Source organism: Cherax quadricarinatus, chromosome 41, assembly GCF_038502225.1.
Source record: "Cherax quadricarinatus isolate ZL_2023a chromosome 41, ASM3850222v1, whole genome shotgun sequence".
Lineage (NCBI taxonomy): Eukaryota > Metazoa > Arthropoda > Malacostraca > Decapoda > Parastacidae > Cherax > Cherax quadricarinatus.
In genome coordinates, this window is record NC_091332.1 from 11,667,808 (window position 1) to 11,695,436 (window position 27,629).

At 39.8% G+C, this 27,629-nt stretch overlaps 1 long non-coding RNA gene across 1 annotated transcript; it reads right to left on the reverse strand.

Moving 5' to 3' along the window:
- LOC128691270 (uncharacterized) lies at window positions 1-27,386 on the reverse strand. Its single transcript, XR_011393043.1, has 2 exons — window positions 27,256-27,386; window positions 1-908 (listed from the first exon to the last, which is right to left on the reverse strand). It is a non-coding gene; the product is annotated as an uncharacterized lncRNA (long non-coding RNA).
- Between the last annotated feature and the right edge of the window lie 243 nt (window positions 27,387-27,629).

Sequence of the window (27,629 nt, forward strand, 5' to 3'; positions counted from 1 at the left end):
TTTATATTTCTTCTTTTATCGGGTTACCCTGCCTTGATGGGAGGCAGTAGTTGTGTTAAAAAAGAAAGTTGTGTAAACAATCAATCTGCAGAAGCTTAAAATCATAAGTCATTTATGAGCATTTAGTCATGAAGTTTAAGCCTGCCATTTCTATATATTTGATTATTTATTTTTTTTTATTAACACATCGGCCATTTCCCACCAAGGCTGGGTGGCCCGAAAAAGAAAAACTTTCATTATCATTCACTCCATCACTATCTTCCAGAGGCACACTTACACTACAGTTTTAAAATTGATAAATATTAGAAATTAAATGGAAGAAAGCACCTTCATGAATATTAAAATTTAGTTACTCTAATTACATTATTTTCATATAGTCGAACTTGAGTCCTGGAAATGGGAAGTACAATGCCTGCACTTTAAAGGAGGGGTTTGGGCTATTGGCAGTTTGGAGGGATATGTTGTGTATCTTTATATGTATATGCTTCTAAACTGTTGTATTCTGAGCACCTCTGCAAAAATAGTGATAATTTGTGAGTGTGGTGAAAGTGTTGAATGATGATGAAAGTATTTTCTTTTTGGGGATTTTCTTTCTTTTTTGGGTCACCCTGCCTCGGTGGGAGACGGCCGACTTGTTGAAAAAAAAAATTACATTTTTTCCATAAAAAAGCAAGTTAATAATTAGGGCATTATATTAATTCAGAATTTATATCACTGACACCAGCATTACTTCATCCAGTCTGGTGGCGCGATATCAGATGGTCTCAGCTGACGTTCTCCTTCATTCATAAAGATGTTTAGTGTTCTATAAAGCAGATGAGTTCCTAGCTGGCGCCTCTCAGCCCAGGACCATGTGCTTGGCAAACCATAAAATGTTCCCTGGATACTGTTGCATAGATTTTCCAGCCCTGTAACAGTACCATATTATTAAATCATCAACCTTTCAAATGTTGAAGTAAAAAACATTAAATCAGTAATTTTAACATACTACAAGGAGTAAGGAAGGGCAAGTGAGAGATGCGAGTCAATGTATTTTCCTGGAAAGCACTGAACATCTATGGTCATTCATCATTACATAGCAGGGGCGAGATGGCAGAGAAAAAAAATGAAGTGCTGATGAGAAGATATCTACAGAAAGCAGAGGGGAAAAAAAGGGAAGGAAAGGCCACATTTGATGAAGCAGATCAGTATCAGTCAAGAAATCAGAGAACATCTGCATTTGTAACTGTAAACCTACTTCAAAAAGCAGAGACAAATGAGAAGGAAAAGCAGGTAAGGTAAGGTGGTTGTTATATTAATCTGCTATGCATATCTCAGTTAAATGAATATTATCATAAGGCCTAAACTCAATGGGTCATACAGTGCTGCAATTAAATGAATAAAAAGACTTATTTTATGAAGAAATATTGCTCATTTAACTTTGATTTTAATAAAAAAGTGATTATCAATACAGGTGGGCTACACTTCATGGTGATTCACTAATACAGATACTTCAAATTGTACCCAAAAATTAGTTCATGTGACTCCTGATTTGTTATTATGGCATCTGCGTGCTACCTGTTCAGTTTGTTTACATCCTCCATGAGCTCCAAGTCTCTCCCGATTGTGTCTGGAAACTTTCCAAAGTTTCAAGTGTATTAAAGTTATTGCATACTCTTTTTGTGTTACAATGACATCTAAGGGAAGTTGTGATAAAAAAAAAAAAAAAGTCATAAGGCACTCAGTAAATGCAAGTTTGAAATTATTCAACTCAGTGAGCAAGGTATGTCAATGGCTGAGATAGTACCGAGATATTACAGATCCACATCCCTTTATCCAAAATTCTGAAATTTGAAAAGTTCCGAAAACCGATTTTTTTTTCGTGGAGTGTAGAGCATCAGTCATCTCGGTGCTGGGTCGCACCGCCATGTGGCGGCATTGAGAATCATTCTGAAATTCGAAAAAGTCTGAAATTTGAAACAATACTGGGCCCAAGGGTTTTGGATAAAGGGATGTGGACCTGTACTGATAATTTTACTTATGTGTATCTGTACCTAAATAAACTTACTGTGCTGATGTGCAGGTACATTAAAATCACTATCTGACATTGTTACAAAGTAGAAGTTGCTATTCCAGGTGAGGGAGTAACTAAGAGCATCTCATTAGTGTTGATGCATTAAGTACATTAATAATAATAATAATAATAATAATAATAATAATAATAATAATAATAATAATAATAATAATAATAGCTCTGAGGAACTGTAAATGTCGTACATTATGTTATATACATTTTCATTAATCCATCCATGACATTTTTTCAAAATTATATAAACAAAATACAGTGGACCCTCAGTTATCGGCCATTCTGCTTATCGGTCAACTTGGTTATCAGCTGGTTTTTTAGCTTCCGGTTATCGGCCATACTGGACACGTCCATTGCCAGCCACTCGTGTGTTCCTGAGTCAGTGTGGCTGTCTCTCTGGGCGAGTGAGGAAACTTCTGCTCATTCATCCAAACATTTGGCTATAATCCATTGTTTTTGGTGGTTATAGATTAAGTGCAACTGCAAAATAAGTAACCATGGCCCCAAAGAAAGTTTCCAGTAAAGTTCCTTTGGTAAAGAAAGTAAGAAACACGATAGAATTCAAGGCAGGCAGGCATAGAGGCAAGGAGTGTAGCATGCATGCAGGGAGTGCAGCAGACATGCTGGGAGAGTAGCAGGAAGGCAGGGAGTGTAGCAGGCAGGGAGTGTAACGGAGGTAGGGAGTGTAGCAGGCAGGCATAGAGGCAGGGAGTGTAGCAGGCATGGAGTGTAGCAATAAGGCAGGGAGTGTAGCAATAAGGCAGGGAGTGTAGCAATAAGGCAGGGAGTGTAACAATAAGGCATGGAGTGTAGCAATAGGGCATGGAGTGTAGCAATAAGTCAGGGAGTGTAGCAATAAAGCAGGGAGTGTAACAGGAAGGCAGGAAGTGTAGCAGAAAGGCAGTGTGTGTAGCAGGGATGCTGCATTCGTGAGTCAATCTGGCTGGCTGTGTCTCTGGGTGAGTGAGCAAGACTCTGCACATTCATCCAAAGATTTCATTATTCTGCACATTCATCCAAAGATTTCATTATACACTGTAATCCATTGTTTTTTGTGGTTGTTTATTCAGTGCAACTGCGAAATAATCCACCATGGGCCCAAAGAAACATGTTACATAGTATATAAAAACATGCAATGTTTATATGCAATGTATGTTTATTAATAATCACTCTTGGGCACATTAAAAGTCTTCATTTTTTATTATCACACTGGCCAATTCCCACCAAGGCAGGGTGGCCTGAAAAAGAAAAACTTTCACCATCATTCACTCCATCACTGTCTTGCCAGAACGGTGCTTTACACTACGGTTTTTAAACTGCAACATTAACACCCCTCCTTCAGAGTGCAGGCACTGTACTTCCCATCTCCAGGACTCAAGTCCGGCCTGCCGGTTTCCCTGAACCCCTTCATAAATGTTACTTTGCTCATACTCCAACAGCACGTCAAGTATTAAAAACCATTTGTCTCCATTCACTCCTATCAAACACGCTCACGCATGCCTGCTGGAAGTCCAAGCCCCTCGCACACAAAACCTCCTTTACCCCCTCCCTCCAACCTTTCCTAGGCCGACCCCTACCCCGCCTTCCTTCCACTACAGACTGATACACTCTTGAAGTCACTCTGTTTCGCTCCATTCTCTCTACATGTCCAAACCACCTCAACAACCCTTCCTCAGCCCTCTGGACAACAGTTTTGGTAATCCCGCACCTCCTCCTAACTTCCAAACTACGAATTCTCTGCATTATATTCACACCACACATTGCCCTCAGACATGACATCTCCACTGCCTCCAGCCTTCTCCTCGCTGCAACATTCATCACCCATGCTTCACACCCATATAAGAGTGTTGGTAAAACTATACTCTCATACATTCCCCTCTTTGCCTCCAAGGACAAAGTTCTTTGTCTCCACAGACTCCTAAGTGCACCACTCACCCTTTTCCCCTCATCAATTCTATGATTCACCTCATCTTTCATAGACCCATCCGCTGACACGTCCACTCCCAAATATCTGAATACATTCACCTCCTCCATACTCTCTCCCTCCAATCTGATATCCAATCTTTCATCACCTAATCTTTTTGTTATCCTCATTACCTTACTCTTTCCTGTATTCACTTTTAATTTTCTTCTTTTACACACCCTACCAAATTCATCCACCAATCTCTGCAGCTTCTCTTCAGAATCTCCCAAGAGCACAGTGTCATCAGCAAAGAGCAACTGTGACAACTCCCACTTTATGTGTGATTCTTTATCTTTTAACTCCACGCCTCTTGCCAAGACCTTCGCATTTACTTCTCTTACAACCCCATCTATAAATATATTAAACAACCACGGTGACATCACACATCCTTGTCTAAGGCCTACTTTTACTGGGAAATAATTTCCCTCTTTCCTACATACTCTAACTTGAGCCTCACTATCCTCGTAAAAACTCTTCACTGCTTTCAGTAACCTACCTCCCACACCATACACCTGCAACCTCTGCCACATTGCCCCCCTATCCACCCTGTCATACACCTTTTCCAAATCCATAAATGCCACAAAGACCTCTTTAGCCTTATCTAAATACTGTTCACTTATATGTTTCACTGTAAACACCTGGTCCACACACCCCCTACCTTTCCTAAAGCCTCCTTGTTCATCTGCTATCCTATTCTCTGTCTTACTCTTAATTCTTTCAATAATAACTCTACCATACACTTTACCAGGTATACTCAACAGACTTATCCCCCTATAATTTTTGCACTCTCTTTTGTCCCCTTTGCCTTTATACAAAGGAACTATGCATGCTCTCTGCCAATCCCTAGGTACCTTACCCTCTTCCATACATTTATTAAATAATTGCACCAACCACTCCAAAACTATATCCCCACCTGCTTTTAACATTTCTATCTTTATCCCATCAATCCTGGCTGCCTTACCCCCTTTCATTTTACCTACTGCCTCACAAACTTCCCCCACACTCACAACTGGCTCTTCCTCACTCCTACAAGATGTTATTTCTCCTTGCCCTATACACGAAATCACAGCTTCCCTATCTTCATCAACATTTAACAATTCCTCAAAATATTCCCTCCAACTTCCCAATACCTCTAACTCTCCATTTAACCCTTTCAGGGTCGACAGGCCCTCTCCGAAACTCGTTCTCAGGGTCGGCCAAATTTAAAAAAAAAAAAAATTATTTTCTCTTATGAAAAGATAGAGAATCTTTTCCCGATCATAAAGACACCAAAAGTTTGAAATTTGATAGAAAACTTACGGAATTATGCTCTCGCAAAGTTAGCGGTCTCGGCGATGTTTACGCATCGGCAATTTTGCCCACTTTGAGCCCCATTTTCGGCCAGTTTCACTGTACTAGTCGACAAAAAACATGAATGTTTCTCTAGAACTCCATTTTTGCTATCGAATGGGTGCAAGAAACCACCCATTTATGAAATTCAACTATCCAGTACAGTGGTCAGAATTTAGCAATTTTGCCAATTTCACACAAATTTCAAAAGATGCCAATTTCCGAATAGGGTCCAGAATAAACAAGAAAGACATTCCTGGCACTAAAATGACATTTCCTCTAGTCATTAGTCACGTCTCAAGGCCCCTCTTATATTTTTTTGCTTTCCACTTTGAATTTTTATTCTCACAAAAAATATAAGATTTACTGTTATGCAGACTACTGCATTAGTGTAAAAAATGGTATAAATATTATTAGTGCACTTGTGAAAGAATATTAGACTCACCAGTTGACGTGTATTGCACGCTTGGCACGATTTGTTTACTTTTGAAGTTTGGTAAAAATCGAACATTTCTGCTACTTTGAGCTCAATTTCAAGGCACCTTTCATTGTAAAACCAGTCAAAATCATCTCAATTTCTGTAATATGTCTTCCATTCTATAAAATGAGACCAAGAAAACTAGAATACAACAATAAATACCATACGAAAATACACTGCAAAGTCGCTGATTTATTCCAAAAAAATGGTCAAAGTTTTTTTTTTCTCATTATGCACTGTGTGCTGCAGGATTTTTTTTAGACTGTACACACTGACCACATAGACCCATTCTTTCATATGAAGGCCTACCAGCTTTCTCCCACTAGATTTGAGGCCGCTAGAATTTATGAGTACTAGTACGTCAAAAACCCCTACGCGTAAGACGTACTAGTACGACCAAAACCCTCAAAGGGTTAATAACTCTCCTCTCCTATTTTTAACTGACAAATCCATTTGTTCTCTAGGCTTCCTTAACTTGTTAATCTCACTCCAAAACTTTTTCTTATTTTCAACAAAATTTGTTGATAACATCTCACCCACTCTCTCATTTGCTCTCTTTTTACATTGCTTCATCACTCTCTTAACCTCTCTCTTTTTCTCCATATACTCTTCCCTCCTTGCATCACTCCTACTTTGTAAAAACTTCTCATATGCTAACTTTTTCTCCCTTACTACTCTCTTTACATCATCATTCCACCAATCGCTCCTCTTCCCTCCCGCACCCACTTTCCTGTAACCACAAACTTCTGCTGAACACTAACACTACATTTTTAAACCTACCCCATACCTCTTCGATCCCATTGCCTATGCTCTCATTAGCCCATCTATCCTCCAATAGCTGTTTATATCTTTCCCTAACTGCCTCCTCTTTTAGTTTATAAACCTTCACCTCTCTCTTCCCTGATGCTTCTATTCTCCTTGTATCCCATCTACCTTTTACTCTCAGTGTAGCTACAACTAGAAAGTGATCTGATATATCTGTGGCCCCTTTATAAACATGTACATCCTGAAGTCTACTCAACAGTCTTTTATCTACCAATACATAATCCAACAAACTACTATCATTTCGCCCTACATCATATCTTGTATACTTATTTATCCTCTTTTTCTTAAAATATGTATTACCTATAACTAAACCCCTTTCTATACAAAGTTCAATGAAAGGGCTCCCATTATCATTTACACCTGGCACCCCAAACTTACCTACCACACCCTCTCTAAAAGTTTCTCCTACTTTAGCATTCAGGTCCCCTACCACAATTACTCTCTCACTTGGTTCAAAGGCTCCTATACATTCATTTAACATCTCCCAAAATCTCTCTCTCTCCTCTACATTCCTCTCTTCTCCAGGTGCATACGCGCTTATTATGACCCACTTTTCGCATCCAACCTTTACTTTAATCCACATAATTCTTGAATTTACACATTCATATTCTCTTTTCTCCTTCCATAACTGATCCTTCAATATTACTGCTACCCCTTCCTTTGCTCTAACTCTCTCAGATACTCCAGATTTAATCCCATTTATTTCCCCCCACTGAAACTCCCCTACCCCCTTCAGCTTTGTTTCGCTTAGGGCCAGGACATCCAACTTCTTTTCATTCATAACATCAGCAATCATCTGTTTCTTGTCATCCGCACTACATCCACGCACATTCAAGCATCCCAGTTTTATAAAGTTTTTCTTCTTCTCTTTTTCAGTAAATGTCTACAGAAGGGGTTACTAGCCCATTGCTCCTGGCATTTTAGTCGCCTCATACGACACGCATGGCTTACGGAGGAAAGATTCTTTTCCACTTCCCCATGGACAATAGAAGAAATAAAGAAGAACAAGAGCTATTTAGAAAAAGGAGAAAAACCTAGATGTATGCATACATATATGCATGTGCGTGTCTGTGAAGTGTGACCAAAGTGTAAGTAGGAGTAGCGAGATATCCCTGTTATCTAGCGTGTTTATGAGACAGAAAAAGAAACCAGCAATCCTACCATCATGCAAAACAGTTACAGGTTTCTGTTTCACAGTCTTATTTTAGGTTAATATAGACATTTCCATTAATCCATCTATGATATGTTCTTCAAAATTATATAAGAAACACATTACATAGCATATAAACATGTAATATTTATATGCTATCGAGTGGAGAGTAAACATTACGTTTTCTCTTATTTGGTGTTAGAGAAAACTGTGAATCTGGCGTCTCGCCTGGTAACCGCCCATCATGTGCGTTTGTTTACAATTCTCGGCATGAATTATTCATTACTTCTCCCTCTGTTTATGATGGCATCTAAAGGTAGTTGTTAGAAACGATTAAACTCAGTGAACATGGTAATAATATGGCTGTGTAGTGTAGCCCAAGGGGAGCTACATGTGTGTATTGCACCTACGAATAAATACAACTCACCTCTCGCTCTACATTAAGACTACAAATATTTTAAGGCAAGTAATGAATTTACTCATTGTTTTCTGTATGTAAAACTATAGTTAATCTTTAAAAAATTAATTTTTTGCTAATACAGTGGACCTTCAGTTAACGATGTTATAAGACAGCGATAAAATTGGATACCAATGCGTTTTTGTGTCGAAATATTGGCTCGGCCAACAGTGAAAAACTCGGTTAAGGACATTCATCCCAAACACGTCCGAGTGGCCTGAGCCCATGTAAAGCCAGTGCGCCACTGTTTACAAGCCAATAAACCCCTGGCTGCCTTCAAGAGAGAGCTGGACAGATACCTAAAGTCAGTGCCGGATCAGCCGGGCTGTGGCTCGTACGTCGAACTGAGTGCGGCCAGCAGTAACAGCCTAGTTGATCAGGCCGTGATCCATCGGGAGGCCTGGTCATGGACCGGGCCGCGGGGGCGTTGATCCCCGGAATAACCTCCAGGTAAGCCAGGGAGGACGATTCCATGTGTACATGCGATATATTTTGTATTATTTCATTATTTTTTAGTGCTTGTAACTGCTAAATAAGCCACCATGGGCCCAAAGAAAGTTGCTAGTGCCAAAGTGGAGGAAGAGAGAGGGGAGAATGTGCCATCTGCAGTGATTCAGGGATTCTATGATATGTACGATACTAAAGCAGCAGGTATCGATAAAGGCTATAGTGCCAGCCAACGATAAAATGTAGAATTAACAGTGTAGCAAGGAAGTTAAGCGAGTAAGCGATAGAAAAACGACACGAAAGTAACTCTCCCATGTTGTTGGATGTGTACTGGGCCAATGAACATACGCCGGCCTGCTACATATCTTCCACCATCCTAAACTTCTGCCAGCATCTCCTCCATCAAACTAAGTATAATTAAATTAACATCTACTCCAAGGTAAGTGTAAACATAAAAATGTAAGTATAAAAGGAAATATAAGTGTAAATATAAAAGGACCCAATGGAAATAAGTCACTCTGACTTTTTTGGGTTATCCTAGGTACTTTACACATATGCTGCTATGTATGATAATCTATGTACATAACTGTATTTGTGTATACCTGAATAAACTTATTTATAAATTAAAATGTAAATATATCTTATTTATAAATTAAAATGTAAATATTTCTTATTTATAAATTACGTACATATATTGTTTATATGCACCTGGAGAAGAGAGAAGTGTAGAGGAGAGAGAGAGATTTTGGGAAATGTTGAGTGAATGCGTGGGGAGTTTTGAACCAAGTGTGAGAGTAATAGTGGTTGGGGATTTCAATGCTAAAGTGGGCAAAAATGTTGTGGACGGAGTAGTAGGTAAATTTGGGGTGCCAGGGGTAAATGAAAATGGGGAGCCTTTAATTGAGCTATGTGTATAAAGAGGTTTGGTAATAAGTAATACATATTTTATGAAAAAGAGGATAAATAAATATACAAGGTATGATGTAGCACGTAATGAAAGTAGTTTGTTAGATTATGTATTGGTGGATATAAGGTTGATAGGTAGGCTCCAGGATGTACACGTTTATAGAGGGGAAACTGATATATCGGATCATTATCTAGTTGTAGCTACAGTTAGAGTAAGAGGTAGATGGGATAAGAGGAAAATGGCAACAACAAGTAAGAGGGAGGTGAAAGTGTATAAACTAAGGGAGGAGGAAGTTCGGGTGAAATATAAGCAACTATTGGCAGAAAGGTGGGCTGGTGCAGGTATGAGTAATAGGGGGGGGGGGGTTGAAGAGGGTTGGAATAGTTTTAAAAATGCAGTATTAGAATGTGGGGCAGAAGTCTGTGGTTATAGGAGGGTGGGTGCAGGAGGAAAGAGGAGTGACTGGTGGAATGATGAAGTAAAGGGTGTGATAAAAGAGAAAAAGTTAGCTTATAAGAGTTTTTTACAAAGCAGAAGTGTTATAAGAAGAGCAGAGTATATAGAGAGTAAAAGAAAGGTGAAGAGAGTGGTGAGAGAGTGCAAAAGGAGAGCAGATGATAGAGTGGGAGAGGCACTGTCAAGAAATTTTAATGAAAATAAGAAAAAAATTTGGAGTGAGTTAAACAAGTTAAGAAAGCCTAGGGAAAGTATGGATTTGTCAGTTAAGAACAGAGTAGGGGAGTTAGTAGATGGGGAGAGGGAGGTATTAGGTAGATGGCGAGAATATTTTGAGGAACTTTTAAATGTTGAGGAAGAAAGGGAGGTGGTAATTTCATGCACTGGTCAGGGAGGTATACCATCTTTTAGGAGTGAAGAAGAGCAGAATGTAAGTGTGGGGGAGGTACGTGAGGCATTACGTAGAATGAAAGGGGGTAAATCAGCTGGAACTGATGGGATCATGACAGAAATGTTAAAAGCAGGGGGGGATATAGTGCTGGAGTGGTTGGTACTTTTGTTTAATAAATGTATGAAAGAGGGGAAGGTACCTAGGGATTGGCGGAGAGCATGTATAGTCCCTTTATGTAAAGGGAAAGGGGACAAAAGAGATTGTAAAAATTATAGAGGAATAAGTTTATTGAGTATATCAGGAAAAGTGTACGGCAGGGTTATAATTGAAAGAATTAGAGGTAAGACAGAATGTAGGATTGCGGATGAGCAAGGAGGTTTTAGAGTGGGTAGGGGATGTGTAGATCAAGTGTTTACATTGAAGCATATATGTGAACAGTATTTAGATAAAGGTAGGGAAGTTTTTATTGCATTTATGGATTTAGAAAAGGCATATGATAGAGTGGATAGAGGAGCAATGTGGCAGATGTTGCAAGTATATGGAATAGGTGGTAAGTTACTAAATGCTGTAAAGAGTTTTTATGAGGATAGTGAGGCTCAGGTTAGGGTGTGTAGAAGAGAGGGAGACTACTTCCCAGTAAAAGTAGGTCTTAGACAGGGATGTGTTATGTCACCATGGTTGTTTAACCCTTAAACGGTCCAAGCGGATTGACGTTCAAATTCGTATTGCTACAAAAGTAGATCTACTTTTTTTTACATATTTTCAAATGTAACAAAAAAAAATGTAGATAAGTTTTTTTTACACGTTTTCAAATGTAAAACAAAAAAGAAGATCTACATTTTTTTTTACATACTTTCAGATGTTGAAAAAAGTATATATACGTTTGGACCATTTAAGGGTTAATATACTTATAGATGGGGTTGTAAAAGAAGTAAATGCTAGGGTGTTCGGGAGAGGGGTGGGATTAAATTATGGGGAATCAAATTCAAAATGGGAATTAACACAGTTACTTTTTGCTGATGATACTGTGCTTATGGGAGATTCTAAAGAAAAATTGCAAAGGTTAGTGGATGAGTTTGAGAATGTGTGTAAAGGTAGAAAGTTGAAAGTGAACATAGAAAAGAGTAAGGTGATGAGGGTATCAAATGATTTAGATAAAGAAAAATTGGATATCAAATTGGGGAGGAGGAGTATGTTGGTAGTAGGTTGGTAGACAGCAACCACCCAGGGAAGTACTACCGTCCTGCCAGATGACTGTGAAACAAAAACCTGTAACTGTTTTGCATGATGGTAGGATTGCTGGTTTTCTTTTTCTGTCTCATAAACACACTAGATAACAGGGATATCTTGCTACTCCTACTTACACTTTGGTCACACTTCACAGACACGCACATGCATATATATATATATACATACATCTAGGTTTTTCTCCTTATTCTAAATAGCTCTTGTTCTTTTTTATTTCTTCTATTGTCCATGGGGAAGTGGAAAAGAATCTTTCCTCCGTAAGCCATGCGTGTCGTATGAGGCGACTAAAATGCCGGGAGCAATGGGCTAGTAACCCCTTCTCCTGTATACATTTACTAAAAAAGAGAAGAAGAAAAACTTTATAAAACTGGGTTGTTTAAATGTGCGTGGATGTAGTGCGGATGACAAGAAACAGATGATTGCTGATGTTATGAATGAAAAGAAGTTGGATGTCCTGGCTCTAAGCGAAACAAAGCTGAAGGGGGTAGGAGAGTTTCAGTGGGGGGAAATAAATGGGATTAAATCTGGAGTATCTGAGAGAGTTAGAGCAAAGGAAGGGGTAGCAGTAATGTTAAATGATCAGTTATGGAAGGAGAAAAGAGAATATGAATGTGTAAATTCGAGAATTATGTGGATTAAAGTAAAGGTTGGATGCGAGAAGTGGGTCACAATAAGCGTGTATGCACCTGGAGAAGAGAGGAATGCAGAGGAGAGAGAGAGATTTTGGGAGATGTTAAGTGAATGTATAGGAGCCTTTGAACCAAGTGAGAGAGTAATTGTGGTAGGGGACCTGAATGCTAAAGTAGGAGAAACTTTTAGAGAGGGTGTGGTAGGTAAGTTTGGGGTGCCAGGTGTAAATGATAATGGGAGCCCTTTGATTGAACTTTGTATAGAAAGGGGTTTAGTTATAGGTAATACATATTTTAAGAAAAAGAGGATAAATAAGTATACACGATATGATGTAGGGCGAAATGACAGTAGTTTGTTGGATTATGTATTAGTAGATAAAAGACTGTTGAGTAGACTTCAGGATGTACATGTTTATCGAGGGGCCACAGATATATCAGATCACTTTCTAGTTGTAGCTACACTGAGAGTAAAAGGTAGATGGGATACAAGGAGAATAGAAGCATCAGGGAAGAGAGAGGTGAAGGTTTATAAACTAAAAGAGGAGGCAGTTAGGGTAAGATATAAACAGCTATTGGAGGATAGATGGGCTAATGAGAGCATAGGCAATGGGGTCGAAGAGGAATGGGGTAGGTTTAAAAATGTAGTGTTAGAGTGTTCAGCAGAAGTTTGTGGTTACAGGAAAGTGGGTGCAGGAGGGAAGAGGAGCGATTGGTGGAATGATGATGTAAAGAGAGTAGTAAGGGAGAAAAAGTTAGCATATGAGAAGTTTTTACAAAGTAGAAGTGATGCAAGGAGGGAAGAGTATATGGAGAAAAAGAGAGAGGTTAAGAGAGTGGTGAAGCAATGTAAAAAGAGAGCAAATGAGAGAGTGGGTGAGCTGTTATCAACAAATTTTGTTGAAAATAAGAAAAAGTTTTGGAGTGAGATTAACAAGTTAAGGAAGCCTAGAGAACAAATGGATTTGTCAGTTAAAAATAGGAGAGGAGAGTTATTAAATGGAGAGTTAGAGGTTTTGGGAAGATGGAGGGAATATTTTGAGGAATTGTTAAATGTTGATGAAGATAGGGAAGCTGTGATTTCGTGTATAGGGCAAGGAGGAATAACATCTTGTAGGAGTGAGGAAGAGCCAGTTGTGAGTGTGGGGGAAGTTCGTGAGGCAGTAGGTAAAATGAAAGGGGGTAAGGCAGCCGGGATTGATGGGATAAAGATAGAAATGTTAAAAGCAGGTGGGGATATAGTTTTGGAGTGGTTGGTGCAATTATTTAATAAATGTATGGAAGAGGGTAAGGTACCTAGGGATTGGCAGAGAGCATGCATAGTTCCTTTGTATAAAGGCAAAGGGGATAAAAGAGAGTGCAAAAATTATAGGGGGATAAGTCTGTTGAGTGTACCTGGTAAAGTGTATGGTAGAGTTATAATTGAAAGAATTAAGAGTAAGATGGAGAATAGGATAGCAGATGAACAAGGAGGCTTTAGGAAAGGTAGGGGGTGTGTGGACCAGGTGTTTACAGTGAAACATATAAGTGAACAGTATTTAGATAAGGCTAAAGAGGTCTTTGTGGCATTTATGGATTTGGAAAAGGCGTATGACAGGGTGGATAGGGGGGCAATGTGGCAGATGTTGCAAGTGTATGGTGTAGGAGGTAGGTTACTGAAAGCAGTGAAGAGTTTTTACGAGGATAGTGAGGCTCAAGTTAGAGTATGTAGAAAAGAGGGAAATTTTTTCCCAGTAAAAGTAGGCCTTAGACAAGGATGTGTGATGTCACCGTGGTTGTTTAATATATTTATAGATGGGGTTGTAAGAGAAGTAAATGCGAGGGTCTTGGCAAGAGGCGTGGAGTTAAAAGATAAAGAATCACACACAGGGTGGGAGTTGTCACAGCTGCTCTTTGCTGATGACACTGTGCTCTTGGGAGATTCTGAAGAGAAGCTGCAGAGATTGGTGGATGAATTTGGTAGGGTGTGCAAAAGAAGAAAATTAAAGGTGAATACAGGAAAGAGTAAGGTTATGAGGATAACAAAAAGATTAGGTGATGAAAGATTGAATATCAGATTGGAGGGAGAGAGTATGGAGGAGGTGAACGTATTCAGATATTTGGGAGTGGACGTGTCAGCGGATGGGTCTATGAAAGATGAGGTGAATCATAGAATTGATGAGGGAAAAAGAGTGAGTGGTGCACTTAGGAGTCTGTGGAGACAGAGAACTTTGTCCTTGGAGGCAAAGAGGGGAATGTATGAGAGTATAGTTTTACCAACGCTCTTATATGGGTGTGAAGCATGGGTGATGAATGTTGCAGCGAGGAGAAGGCTGGAGGCAGTGGAGATGTCATGTCTGAGGGCAATGTGTGGTGTGAATATAATGCAGAGAATTCGTAGTTTGGAAGTTAGGAGGAGGTGCGGGATTACCAAAACTGTTGTCCAGAGGGCTGAGGAAGGGTTGTTGAGGTGGTTCGGACATGTAGAGAGAATGGAGCGAAACAGAATAACTTCAAGAGTGTATCAGTCTGTAGTGGAAGGAAGGCGGGGTAGGGGTCGGCCTAGGAAGGGTTGGAGGGAGGGGGTAAAGGAGGTTTTGTGTGCGAGGGGCTTGGACTTCCAGCAGGCATGCGTGAGCGTGTTTGATAGGAGTGAATGGAGACAAATGGTTTTTAATACTTGACGTGCTGTTGGAGTGTGAGCAAAGTAACATTTATGAAGGGATTCAGGGAAACCGGCAGGCCGGACTTGAGTCCTGGAGATGGGAAGTACAGTGCCTGCACTCTGAAGGAGGGGTGTTAATGTTGCAGTTTAAAAACTGTAGTGTAAAGCACCCTTCTGGCAAGACAGTGATGGAGTGAATGATGGTGAAAGTTTTTCTTTTTCGGGCCACCCTGCCTTGGTGGGAATCGGCCAGTGTGATAATAAAAAAAAAAGAGTATGGAAGAAGTGAATGTTTTCAGATACTTGGGAGTTGACGTGTCGGCGGATGGATTTATGAAGGATGAGGTTAATCATAGAATTGATGAGGGAAAAAAGGTGAGTGGTGCATTGAGGTATATGTGGAGTCAAAAAAAACGTTGTCTATGGAGGCAAAGAAGGGAATGTATGAAAGTATAGTAGTACCAACACTCTTATATGGGTGTGAAGCTTGGGTGGTAAATGCAGCAGCGAGGAGACGGTTGGAGGCAGTGGAGATGTCCTGTCTAAGGGCAATGTGTGGTGTAAATATTATGCAGAAAATTCGGAGTGTGGAAATTAGGAAAAGGTGTGGAGTTAATAAAAGTATTAGTCAGAGGGCAGAAGAGGGGTTGTTGAGGTGGTTTGGTCATTTAGAGAGAATGGATCAAAGTAGAATGACATGGAAAGCATATAAATCTATAGGGGAAGGAAGGCGAGGTAGGGGTCGTCCTCGAAAGGGTTAGAGAGAGGGGGTAAAGGAGGTTTTGTGGGCAAGGGGCTTGGACTTCCAGCAAGCATGCGTGAGCGTGTTAGATAGGAGTGAATGGAGACGAATGGTACTTGGGACCTGACAATCTGTTGGAGTGTGAGCAGGGTAATATTTAGTGAAGGGATTCAGGGAAACCGATTATTTTCATATAGTCGGACTTGAGTCCTGGAAATGGGAAGTACAATGCCTGCACTTTAAAGGAGGGGTTTGGGATATTGGCAGTTTGGAGGGATATGTTGTGTATCTTTATACGTATATGCTTCTAAACTGTTGTATTCTGAGCACCTCTGCAAAAACAGTGATAATGTGTGAGTGTGGTGAAAGTGTTGAATGATGATGAAAGCATTTTCTTTTGGGGGATTTTCTTTCTTTTTTGGGTCACCCTTCCTCGGTGGGAGACGGCCGACTTGTTGACAAAAAAAAAAAAAAAAAAATGATAGAGTGGATAGGGGAGCGATGCAGCAGATGTTGCAAGTATATATGGAATAGGTGGCAAGTTACTAAATGCTGTAAAGTTTTTATGAGGATAGCAAGGCTCTGGTTAGGATATGTAGAAGAGAGGGAGACTACTTCCCGGTAAAAGTAGGTCTTACACAGGGATGTGTAATTTCACCAAGGTTGTTTAACCCGTAAACGATCCAAACGTATACAGGTCTCCCTCAACATTCACGTTTTTAACTTTCACGGGCTTCACACATTCGCTAATTCCCAACCGCCAAATTCCCAGCCACCAAATTCCCAGCCGCCAAATCATATTTAAGTTTCCCACCACCTGCGAGTCCCTACTACCCTCCCACCGACCCCCGCAACTGGCAGCCAGCCCTCCCACCACTCAGTGTGGTGAGTGTTTTGTTTGTTCATTATTTGCTATTAAACTACAGTATAAATAATGTAAACCCATTCATGACTGCATATTGGAATGGCTATTCGGACAGGTATTAGATGGTGACATTATGTGTTTACTCTTGAACACTGCAAAGAATTAAACATTTCTGCTATTGCTAATAATAACAATAGTAATAATAATAATAATAATAATAATGATATAATTGAAGAAGGAAATTGTACAAAAATACGAGGGAGTGGTTGACACATCATCAGTGTGGCTTTGTTTATGCTGGAGTGAAGATTAGTCTCCCTGCTCTTCCAAACATTTCACAATAATTCATTGTGTTTGGTGCTTGTAGACTGAGTGTGACTGGAGTGGTAGAGGCAGTGATTGAGGCAATGGTATTTATTAAATACATACATGTTAATAATAATACATGTTATTAATAATATGTACTATTATTATTTATAACATATATGTTATTAAATACATACATGTTAATAATAATACATGTTATTAATAATAACATGTACTATTATTATTTATAACATATATGTTATTAAATACCACTGCCTCAACCGCTGAATTATTGTGAAATGTTTGGAAGAGCAGGGAGACTAATGTTCACTCCAGCATAAACAAAGTCACACTGACGATGTGTCAACCACTCCCTCGTATTTTTGTACAATTTCCTTCTTCAATTATATCCTATTTATTATTATTATTATTATTATTATTACTATTGTTATTATTAGCAATAGCAGAAATGTTCAATTCTTTGCTGTGTTCAAGAGTAAACACATGATGTCACCGTCTAATACCTTTCTTAATAGCCATTCCAATATGCAGTCATGAATGGGTTTACATTATTTATTCTGTAGTTTAATAGCAAATAATGAACAAACAAAACACCACACTGAGTGGTGGGAGGGCTGGCTGCCAGTTGCGGGAGTCGGAGGGAGGGTAGTAGAGACTCGCAGTGGTGGAGTCTGTGGTATTTAATAACATACATGCTATTAACATACATGTTATTAAATAACATACGTTATTAAAGCATAACATGTACATGTATATATTTATATGGAGAGTAAAAGAAAGGTAAAGAGAGTGGTGAGAGAGTGCAAAAGGAGAGCAGATGATAGAGTGGGAGAGGAACTGTCAAGAAATTTTAATGAAAATAAGAAAAAATTTTGGAGTGAGTTAAACAAGTTAAGAAAGCCTAGGGAAAATATGGATTTGTCAGTTAAAAACAGAGTAGGGGAGTTAGTAGATGGGGAGATGGAGGTATTGGGTAGATGGCGAGAATATTTTGAGGAACTTTTAAATGTTAAGGAAGAAACAGAGGCAGTAATTTCATGCACTGGTCAGGGAGGTATACCATCTTTTAGGAGTGAAGAAGAGCAGAATGTAAGTGTGGGGGAGGTACGTGAGGCATTACGTAAAATGAAAGGGGGTAAAGCAGCTGGAACTGATGGGATCATGACAGAAATGTTAAAAGCAGGGGGGGATATAGTGTTGGAGTGGTTGGTACTTTTGTTTAATAAATGTATGAAAGAGGGGTGTTAATGTTGCAGTTTAAAAACTGTAGTGTAAAGCACCCTTCTGGCAAGACAGTGATGGAGTGAATGATGGTGAAAGTTTTTCTTTTTCGGGCCACCCTGCCTTGGTGGGAATCGGCCGGTGTGATAATAAAATAAAAATAATAAAATAATATGAAAGAGGGGAAGGTACCTAGAGATTGGCGGAGAGCATGTATAGTCCCTTTATATAAAGGGAAAGGGGACAAAAGAGACTGTAAAAATTATAGAGGAATAAGCTTACTGAGTATACCAGGAAAAGTGTACGATAGGGTTATAATTGAAAGAATTAGAGGTAAGACAGAATGTAGGATTGCGGATGAGCAAGGAGGTTTCAGAGTGGGTAGGGGATGTGTAGATCAAGTGTTTACATTGAAGCATATAAGTGAACAGTATTTAGATAAAGGTAGGGAAGTTTTTATTGCATTTATGGATTTAGAAAAGGCATATGATAGAGTGGATAGAGGAGCAATATGGCAGATGTTGCAAGTATATGGAATAGGTGGTAAGTTATTAAATGCTGTAAAGAGTTTTTATGAGGATAGTGAGGCTCAGGTTAGGGTGTGTAGAAGAGAGGGAGACTACTTCCCGGTAAAAGTAGGTCTTAGACAGGGATGTGTAATGTCACCATGGTTGTTTAATATATTTATAGATGGGGTTGTAAAGGAAGTAAATGCTAGGGTGTTCGGGAGAGGGGTGGGATTAAATTTTGGGGAATCAAATTCAAAATGGGAATTGACACAGTTACTTTTTGCTGATGATACTGTGCTTATGGGAGATTCTAAAGAAAAATTGCAAAGGTTAGTGGATGAGTTTGGGAATGTGTGTAAAGGTAGAAAGTTGAAAGTGAACATAGAAAAGAGTAAGGTGATGAGGGTGTCAAATGATTTAGATAAAGAAAAATTGGATATCAAATTGGGGAGGAGGAGTATGGAAGAAGTGAATGTTTTCAGATACTTGGGAGTTGACGTGTCGGCGGATGGATTTATGAAGGATGAGGTTAATCATAGAATTGATGAGGGAAAAAAGGCGAGTGGTGCGTTGAGGTATATGTGGAGTCAAAAAAACGTTATCTATGGAGGCAAAGAAGGGAATGTATGAAAGTATAGTAGTACCAACACTCCTATATGGGTGTGAAGCTTGGGTGGTAAATGCAGCAGCGAGGAGACGGTTGGAGGCAGTGGAGATGTCCTGTTTAAGGGCAATGTGTGGTGTAAATATTATGCAGAAAATTCGGAGTGTGGAAATTAGGAGATGGTGTGGAGTTAATAAAAGTATTAGTCAGAGGGCAGAAGAGGGGTTGTTGAGGTGGTTTGGTCATTTAGAGAGAATGGATCAAAGTAGAATAACATGGAAAGCATATAAATCTATAGGGGAAGGAAGGCGGGGTAGGGGTCGTCCTCGAAAGGGTTGGAGAGAGGGGATAAAGGAGGTTTTGTGGGCAAGGGGCTTGGACTTCCAGCAAGCGTGCGTGAGCGTGTTAGATAGGAGTGAATGGAGACGAATGGTACTTGGGACCTGACGATCTGTTGGAGTGTGAGCAGGGTAATATTTAGTGAAGGGATTCAGGGAAACCGGTTATTTTCATATAGTCGGACTTGAGTCCTGGAAATGGGAAGTACAATGCCTGCACTTTAAAGGAGGGGTTTGGGATATTGGCAGTTTGGAGGGATATGTTGTGTATCTTTATATGTGTATGCTTCTAGACTGTTGTATTCTGAGCACCTCTGCAAAAACAGTGATAATGTGCGAGTGTGGTGAAAGTGTTGAATGATGATGGAAGTATTTTCTTTTTGGGGATTTTCTTTCTTTTTTGGGTCACCCTGCCTCGGTGGGAGACGGCCGACTTGTTGAAAAAAAAAAAAAAAAAAAAGTATATATTTAGTACAATTTACGACGTTTTCATGTATTTTATGACTATTCATGGTTCAACAAGTTAAGGAAGCAGTATTGTAATATATTTCCCTACAATATATTGGGGCACCAAACATTCACGGTTTTTCAACATTCGCGAGGCTCTTGATCCCCTAACCCTCGCGAATGTATGTAAAAAAAAGTAGATCTTTTTGTTTTTTACATTTGAAAATGTGTAAAAAAACTTTGATCTACTTTTTTTTTTGTTACATTTGAAAATATATAAAAAAAACATAGATCTACTTTTGTAGCACTACACATGTGAACGTAGATGTGCTTGGACCGTTTACGGGTTAATATATTTACAGATGGGGTTGTAAAAGAAGTAAATGCTAGGGTGTTCGGGAGAGGGGTGGGATTAAATTATGGGGAATTAAATACAAAATGGGAAGTGACACAGTTACTTTTTGCTGATGATACTGTGCTTATGGGAGATTCTGAAGAAAAATTGCAAAGGTTAGTTTCCTAATTTGGGAATGTGTGTAAAGGTAGAAAGTTGAAAGTGAACATAGAAAAGAGTAAGGTGATGAGAGTATCAAATTATTTAGATAAAGAAAAATTGGATATCAAATTGAGGAGGAGTATGGAAGAAGTGAATTTTTTTTTTTTTTTTTTTTTTTTTTCAACAAGTCGGCCGTCTCCCACCGAGGCAGGGTGACCCAAAAAAGAAAGAAAATCCCCAAAAAGAAAATACTTTCATCATCATTCAACACTTTCACCACACTCGCACATTATCACTGTTTTTGCAGAGGTGCTCAGAATACAACAGTCTAGAAGCATAAACATATAAAGATACACAACATATCCCTCCAAACTGCCAATATCCCAAACCCCTCCTTTAAAGTGCAGGCATTGTACTTCCCATTTCCAGGACTCAAGTCCGACTATATGAAAATAACCGGTTTCCCTGAATCCCTTCACTAAATATTACCCTGCTCACACTCCAACAGATCGTCAGGTCCCAAGTACCATTCGTCTCCATTCACTCCTATCTAACACGCTCACGCACGCTTGCTGGAAGTCCAAGCCCCTTACCCACAAAACCTCCTTTACCCCCTCTCTCCAACCCTTTCGAGGACGACCCCTACCCCGCCTTCCTTCCCCTATAGATTTATATGCTTTCCATGTCATTCTACTGTGATCCATTCTCTCTAAATGACCAAACCACCTCAACAACCCCTCTTCTGCCCTCTGACTAATACTTTTATTAACTCCACACCTTCTCCTAATTTCCACACTCCGAATTTTCTGCATAATATTTACACCACACATTGCCCTTAAACAGGACATCTCCGCTGCCTCCAACCGTCTCCTCGCTGCTGCATTTACCACCCAAGCTTCACACCCATATAAGAGTGTTGGTACTACTATACTTTCATACATTCCCTTCTTTGCCTCCATAGATATCGTTTTTTGACTCCACATATACCTCAACGCACCACTCACCTTTTTTCCCTCATCAATTCTATGATTAACCTCATCCTTCATAAATCCATCCGCCGACACGTCAACTCCCAAGTATCTGAAAACATTCACTTCTTCCATACTCCTCCTCCCCAATTTGATATCCAATTTTTCTTTATCTAAATCATTTGACACCCTCATCACCTTACTCTTTTCTATGTTCACTTTCAACTTTCTACCTTTACACACATTCCCAAACTCATCCACTAACCTTTGCAATTTTTCTTTAGAATCTCCCATAAGCACAGTATCATCAGCAAAAAGTAACTGTGTCAATTCCCATTTTGAATTTGATTCCCCATAATTTAATCCCACCCCTCTCCCAAACACCCTAGCAATTACTTCCTTTACAACCCCATCTATAAATATATTAAACAACCATGGTGACATTACACATCCCTGTCTAAGACCTACTTTTACCGGGAAGTAGTCTCCCTCTCTTCTACACACCCTAACCTGAGCCTCACTATCCTCATAAAAACTCTTTACAGCATTTAATAACTTACCACCTATTCCATATACTTGCAACATCTGCCACATTGCTCCTCTATCCACTCTATCATATGCCTTTTCTAAATCCATAAATGCAATAAAAACTTCCCTATCTTTATCTAAATACTGTTCACATATATGCTTCAATGTAAACACCTGATCTACACATCCCCTACCCACTCTAAAACCTCCTTGCTCATCCGCAATCCTACATTCTGTCTTACCTCTAATTCTTTCAATTATAACCCTACCGTACACTTTTCCTGGTATACTCAGTAAGCTTATTCCTCTATAATTTTTACAGTCTCTTTTGTCCCCTTTCCCTTTATATAAAGGGACTATACATGCTCTCTGCCAATCCCTAGGTACCTTCCCCTCTTTCATACATTTATTAAACAAAAGTACCAACCACTCCAACACTATATCCCCCCCTGCTTTTAACATTTCTGTCATGATCCCATCAGTTCCAGCTGCTTTACCCCCTTTCATTTTACGTAATGCCTCACGTACCTCCCCCACACTTACATTCTGCTCTTCTTCACTCCTAAAAGATGGTATACCTCCCTGACCAGTGCATGAAATTACTGCCTCTGTTTCTTCCTTAACATTTAAAAGTTCCTCAAAATAGAAGTGAATGTTTTCAGATATTTGGGAGTTGACATGTCAGTGGATGGATTTATCAAGGATGAGGTTAATCAAAGAGTTGATGAAGGAAAAAAGGCGAGTGGTGCATTGAGGTATATGTGGAGGCAAAAAATGTTATCTACGGAGGCAAAGAAGGGAATGTATGAAATTATAGTAATACCAACACTCTTATATGGGTGTGAAGCTTGGGTTGTAAATGCTGCAGCGAGGAGGCGGTTGGAGGCAGTGGAGATGTCCTGTCTAAGAGCAATGTGTGGTGTAAATATTATGCAGAAAATTCGGAGTGTGGAAATTAGCAGAAGGTGTGGAGTTAATAAAAGTATTAGTCAGAGGGCTGAAGAGGGTTTGTTGAGATGGTTTGGTCATTTAGAGAGAATGGATTAAAGTAGAATGACATGGAGAGCGTATAAATCTGTGGGGGAAGGAAGGCGGGGCAGGGGTCGTCCTCGAAAAGGTTGGAGGGAGGGGGTAAAGGTGGTGTTGTGGGCGAGGGGTTTGGACCTCCAGCAAGTGTGCGTTAGATAGGAGTGAATGGAGACAAATGGCATTTGGGACCTGACGATCTGTTGGAGTGTGAGCAGGGTAATATTTAGTGAAGGGATTCAGGGAAACTGGTTATTTTATATAACCACACTTGAGTACTGGAAATGGGAAGTACAATGCCTGCACTCTAAACGAGAGGTCTGGGATATTGGCAGTTTGGTGAGATATATTGTGTATTTTTATACGTATATACTTCTAAACTGTTATATTCTGGGCACCTCTGCAAAAACAGTGATTATGTGTGATGATGATGAAAGTATTTTCTTTTTGGGGACTTTCTCTTTGGGTCACCCTGCCTCGGTAGGAGACGGCCAACTTGTTAAAAAAAAAAAATTATACAGTGGTCGCCCGGCTCGCGAAGTCATCGGTAACCAATAAATCCGGTATCCGAAGCGTTATATCGCAAAAAATTTGTCCCGGTTCCCGTTACAAAACCCGGTACGCGATATGATTTGTACGAGACGTGTCCACATGTGGCCTGAACTGCCCCATGTGTTCCAGTGTTCACAAGACAGCCAGTGTGCGCGCATCTAGGGATACATTCGGTGCATTCCATATTATCACTGTTTCTGGTGCTTGTTTCTGCAAAATAAGCCACCATGGGCCCAAGAAAGCTTCTAGTGCCAACCCTTCGAGACCAAGGGTGCTAATGACTATTGAAATGAAGAAAGAGATAATTGCAAAGTATGAAAGTGGAGTGCGCGTGTCGGACCTGGCCAAGTTGTATAGTAAATCCCAATCAACCATCTCTACTATAGTGAGCAGGAAAACGGCAATCAAGGAAGCTGTTCTTGCAAAAGGTGCAACTGTGATTACAAAACAGTGATTGCAAGTGTTAGAAAATGTTGAGAGACTGTTACTGGTGTGGATAAATGAAAAACAGATAGCTGGAGATAGCATCTCTCAAGCAATCATTTGTGAAAAGGCTAGGCAGTTGCATGAGAATTTAATTAGAAAAATGCCTGCAACTAGTGGTGATGTGAGTGACTTTAAGGCCAGCAAAGGTTGGTTTGAAAGATTTAAGAATCGTAGTGGCATACATAGTGTGATTAGGCATGGCGAGGCTGCCAGTTCAGACCACAAAGCGGCTGAAAAATATGTGCATGAATTCAAGGAGTACATAGAGGCTGAAGGATTGAAACCTGAACAAGTGTTTAATTGTGATGAAACAGGCCTGTTTTGGAAGTAACTGCCAAGCAGGACTTACATTACTCAGGAGGAAAAGGCACTCCCAGGACATAAGCCTATGAAAGACAGGCTTACTCTGTTGATGTGTGCCAATGCTAGTGGTGATTGCAAAGTGAAGCTTTTATTGATGTATCACTCTGAAACTCCCAGAGCGTTCAGGCAAAAGAATATCCTCAAGGCTAATTTGTGTGTGCTGTGGAGGGCAAACACTAAGGCATGGGTCACTAGGGACTTTTTCTATAACTGGTTACACCATGCATTTGCCCCCACTGTGAAAAATTACCTAATTGAAAAGAAATTAGACCTTAAGTGCCTCCTGGTGTTAGACAATGCCCCTGGTCATCCTACAGACTTGTCAAGAGCGACTTTGTGAGGACATGAGCTTCATTAAGCTCAAATTTTTGCCTCCTAATACCACTCCTCTCCTGCAGCCCATGGACCAGCAGGTCATTTCCAACTTCAAGAAACTGTACACAAAAGCTATGTTTGAAAGGTGCTTTGAAGTGACCACAGATACTCTATTGACTAAAGGAGTTTTGGAGGATCACTTTAATATCCTCAATTGTGTAAACCTTATAGGTAAGGCTTGGGAGGGAGTGACTAAGAGGACCTTGAACTCTGCTTGGAAGAAACTGTGGCCTGAATGTGTAGACAAAAGAGATTTTGAAGGGTTTGAGACTAATCCTGGGAATCCTATGCCAGCTGAGGAATCCATTGTGGCATTGGGAAAGTCCTTGGGGTTGGAGGTTAATGGGGAGGTTGTGGAAGAGTTGGTGGAGGGGGACAATGAAGAACTAACTACTGATGAGCTGCTAGATCATCTTCAACAGCAAGAGGCCAGACCTGAGGAAACTGCTTCGGAGAAGGGGATAGAGAAATTGACGAAGTTGCCTACTTCAAAGATTAAGGAAATGTGCGCAAAGTGGCTTGAAGTGCAAACCTTTTTTGATGAAAATCACCCTGACACAGCTACTGCAAGCCGTGTTGGCAACCTGTACACTGACAATGTTGTGAACCTCTTTAGGAAAGTCATAAAGGAACGAGAGGTACAGGTCTCTATGGACAGATATGTTGTGCGACAGAAGTCCAGTGACTCTCAAGCTGGTCCTAGTGGCATTAAAAGAAGAAGGGAAGTAACCCCGGAAAAGGACTTGCTACCTCAAGTCCTAATGAAGGGGGATTCCCCTTCTAAACATTAAAAACTTCGACACTCTCCCCTCATCCCATCCCATCAATCATCACCAGATCTTCATTAAAGGAAAGTGTCAATTATTCTATTGTTTATTCTATTATTATTATTGTTATTGTAATTATTCTATTGCATTAAACTTAATATTTCATGTGGTAAAAGTTTTTTTTCATACTTTTGGGTGTCTTGCAAGGATTAATTTGATTTCCATTATTTCTTATGGGGAAAATTGATTCGCTTTCCGATAATTTTGCTTTACGATGAGCTCTCGGGAACGGATTAATAACGTGAACCGGGCGTCCACTGTGTATACATAGCATTAAAGTTTATCTATTAAAGCAGCTGTTGTAATTTTATTTCTTAATCTCATTATAAAAGGAATACTAAATTTGTCAGGGAAAGTTACAATTAAACATCTAAATTTACTGTGCTCCAAATTTTAATTAATGAGATAAGTTTTTATGAGATGAATTTTTCTTTACCTCACAGATAATTTTCCACCAAGGTAGGCTGGCCCCCCCCCCCAAAAAAAAAAAAATTTGTAATTATTTTTTTATTTATTAACACATTGGCCGATTCCCACCAAGGCAGGGTGGCCCGAAAAAGAAAAACTTTCACCATCATTCACTCCGTCACTGTCTTGCCAGAAGGGTGCTTTACACTACAGTTTTTAAACTGCAACATTAACACCCCTCCTTCAGAGTGCAGGCACTGTACTTCCCATCTCCAGGACTCAAGTCCAGCCTGCCGGTTTCCCTGAATCCCTTCATAAATGTTACTTTGCTCACACTCCAACAGCACGTCAAGTATTAAAAACCATTTGTCTCCATTCACTATCAAACACGCTCACGCATGCCCGCTGGAAGTCCAAGCCCCTCGCACACAAAACCTCCTTAACCCCCTCCCTCCAACCTTTCCTAGGCCGACCCCTACCCCGCCTTCCTTCCACTACAGACTGATACACTCTTTAAGTCATTCTGTTTCACTCCATTCTCTCTACATGTCCGAACCACCTCAACAACCCTTCTTCAGCCCTCTGGACAACAATGTTGGCAATTATGATTACAAAAACATTTACAACACTAACCGCAGCACAGAACAAGACAGACCTGTCTTGTTCTGTGCTGCAGTTAGTGTTGTAAATTCATGAAATTGTAATAACACAATTGCAAACAAACCACAGAACAGGTGAGAAAGTCATCAAACTCCCCTGCCATGAGTTCCAACTCCACCTGTTCTGTGGTTGTTTTTTCAGACTTGTATAGTAATGCAATAACTTTTATTTGTAGCTTCTCTCAGAAAAAAAATTAGTTTTGTAGTTAATAGTACAAGTGTACTCAAAAAATTAATAGGATACAGCAATAGTTTGATAGTACCTACTTTATCACTACTACAGAAGAAAATTTTACTTATATTTTATCAAAGCATGAATTTTGAAAACATGTACCGTTTCTTGATCTGTTGGTGTTCAAGCATTTACTGTAGATTTTTAATCAGTCATCCAACCACTCTGCTGGATAATGGAAAATGATATGCTAGCTACAAAGACAAATTAACATTTTTGTTTCAACAATTTTTTTCGCAGGCAACATAAGCTTATATTTTATGAAGAAAAAAGAAGTTGCAAGTGTTCATTCAAACCTATTGCAGAAATCATGGCAGCCTCCCTGGTCCATGCCTCCACAGGTATGGTGTTCTGAAACACATGCAGTGACACTACACCTACACCATCTGACCATATGTTGTGGATTCTTTTAATCTTTTCACTGTTCTGAGGAAAGAGATACAAAATAAATAAATAAATAAATAGAAATACACACACACACACACACACACACAAAAGATGGACAGAGACAGAATGTTCTAGAGATGGGACACAGCAACAAGGGGACACAGTTGGAAGCTGAAGACTCAAATGAATCGCAGAGATGTTAGGAAATATTCCTTTAGTCAAAGTAGTCAGGAAGCGATGTAGTGGAGGCAGGATCCATTCATAGCTTTAACCCTTTGACTGT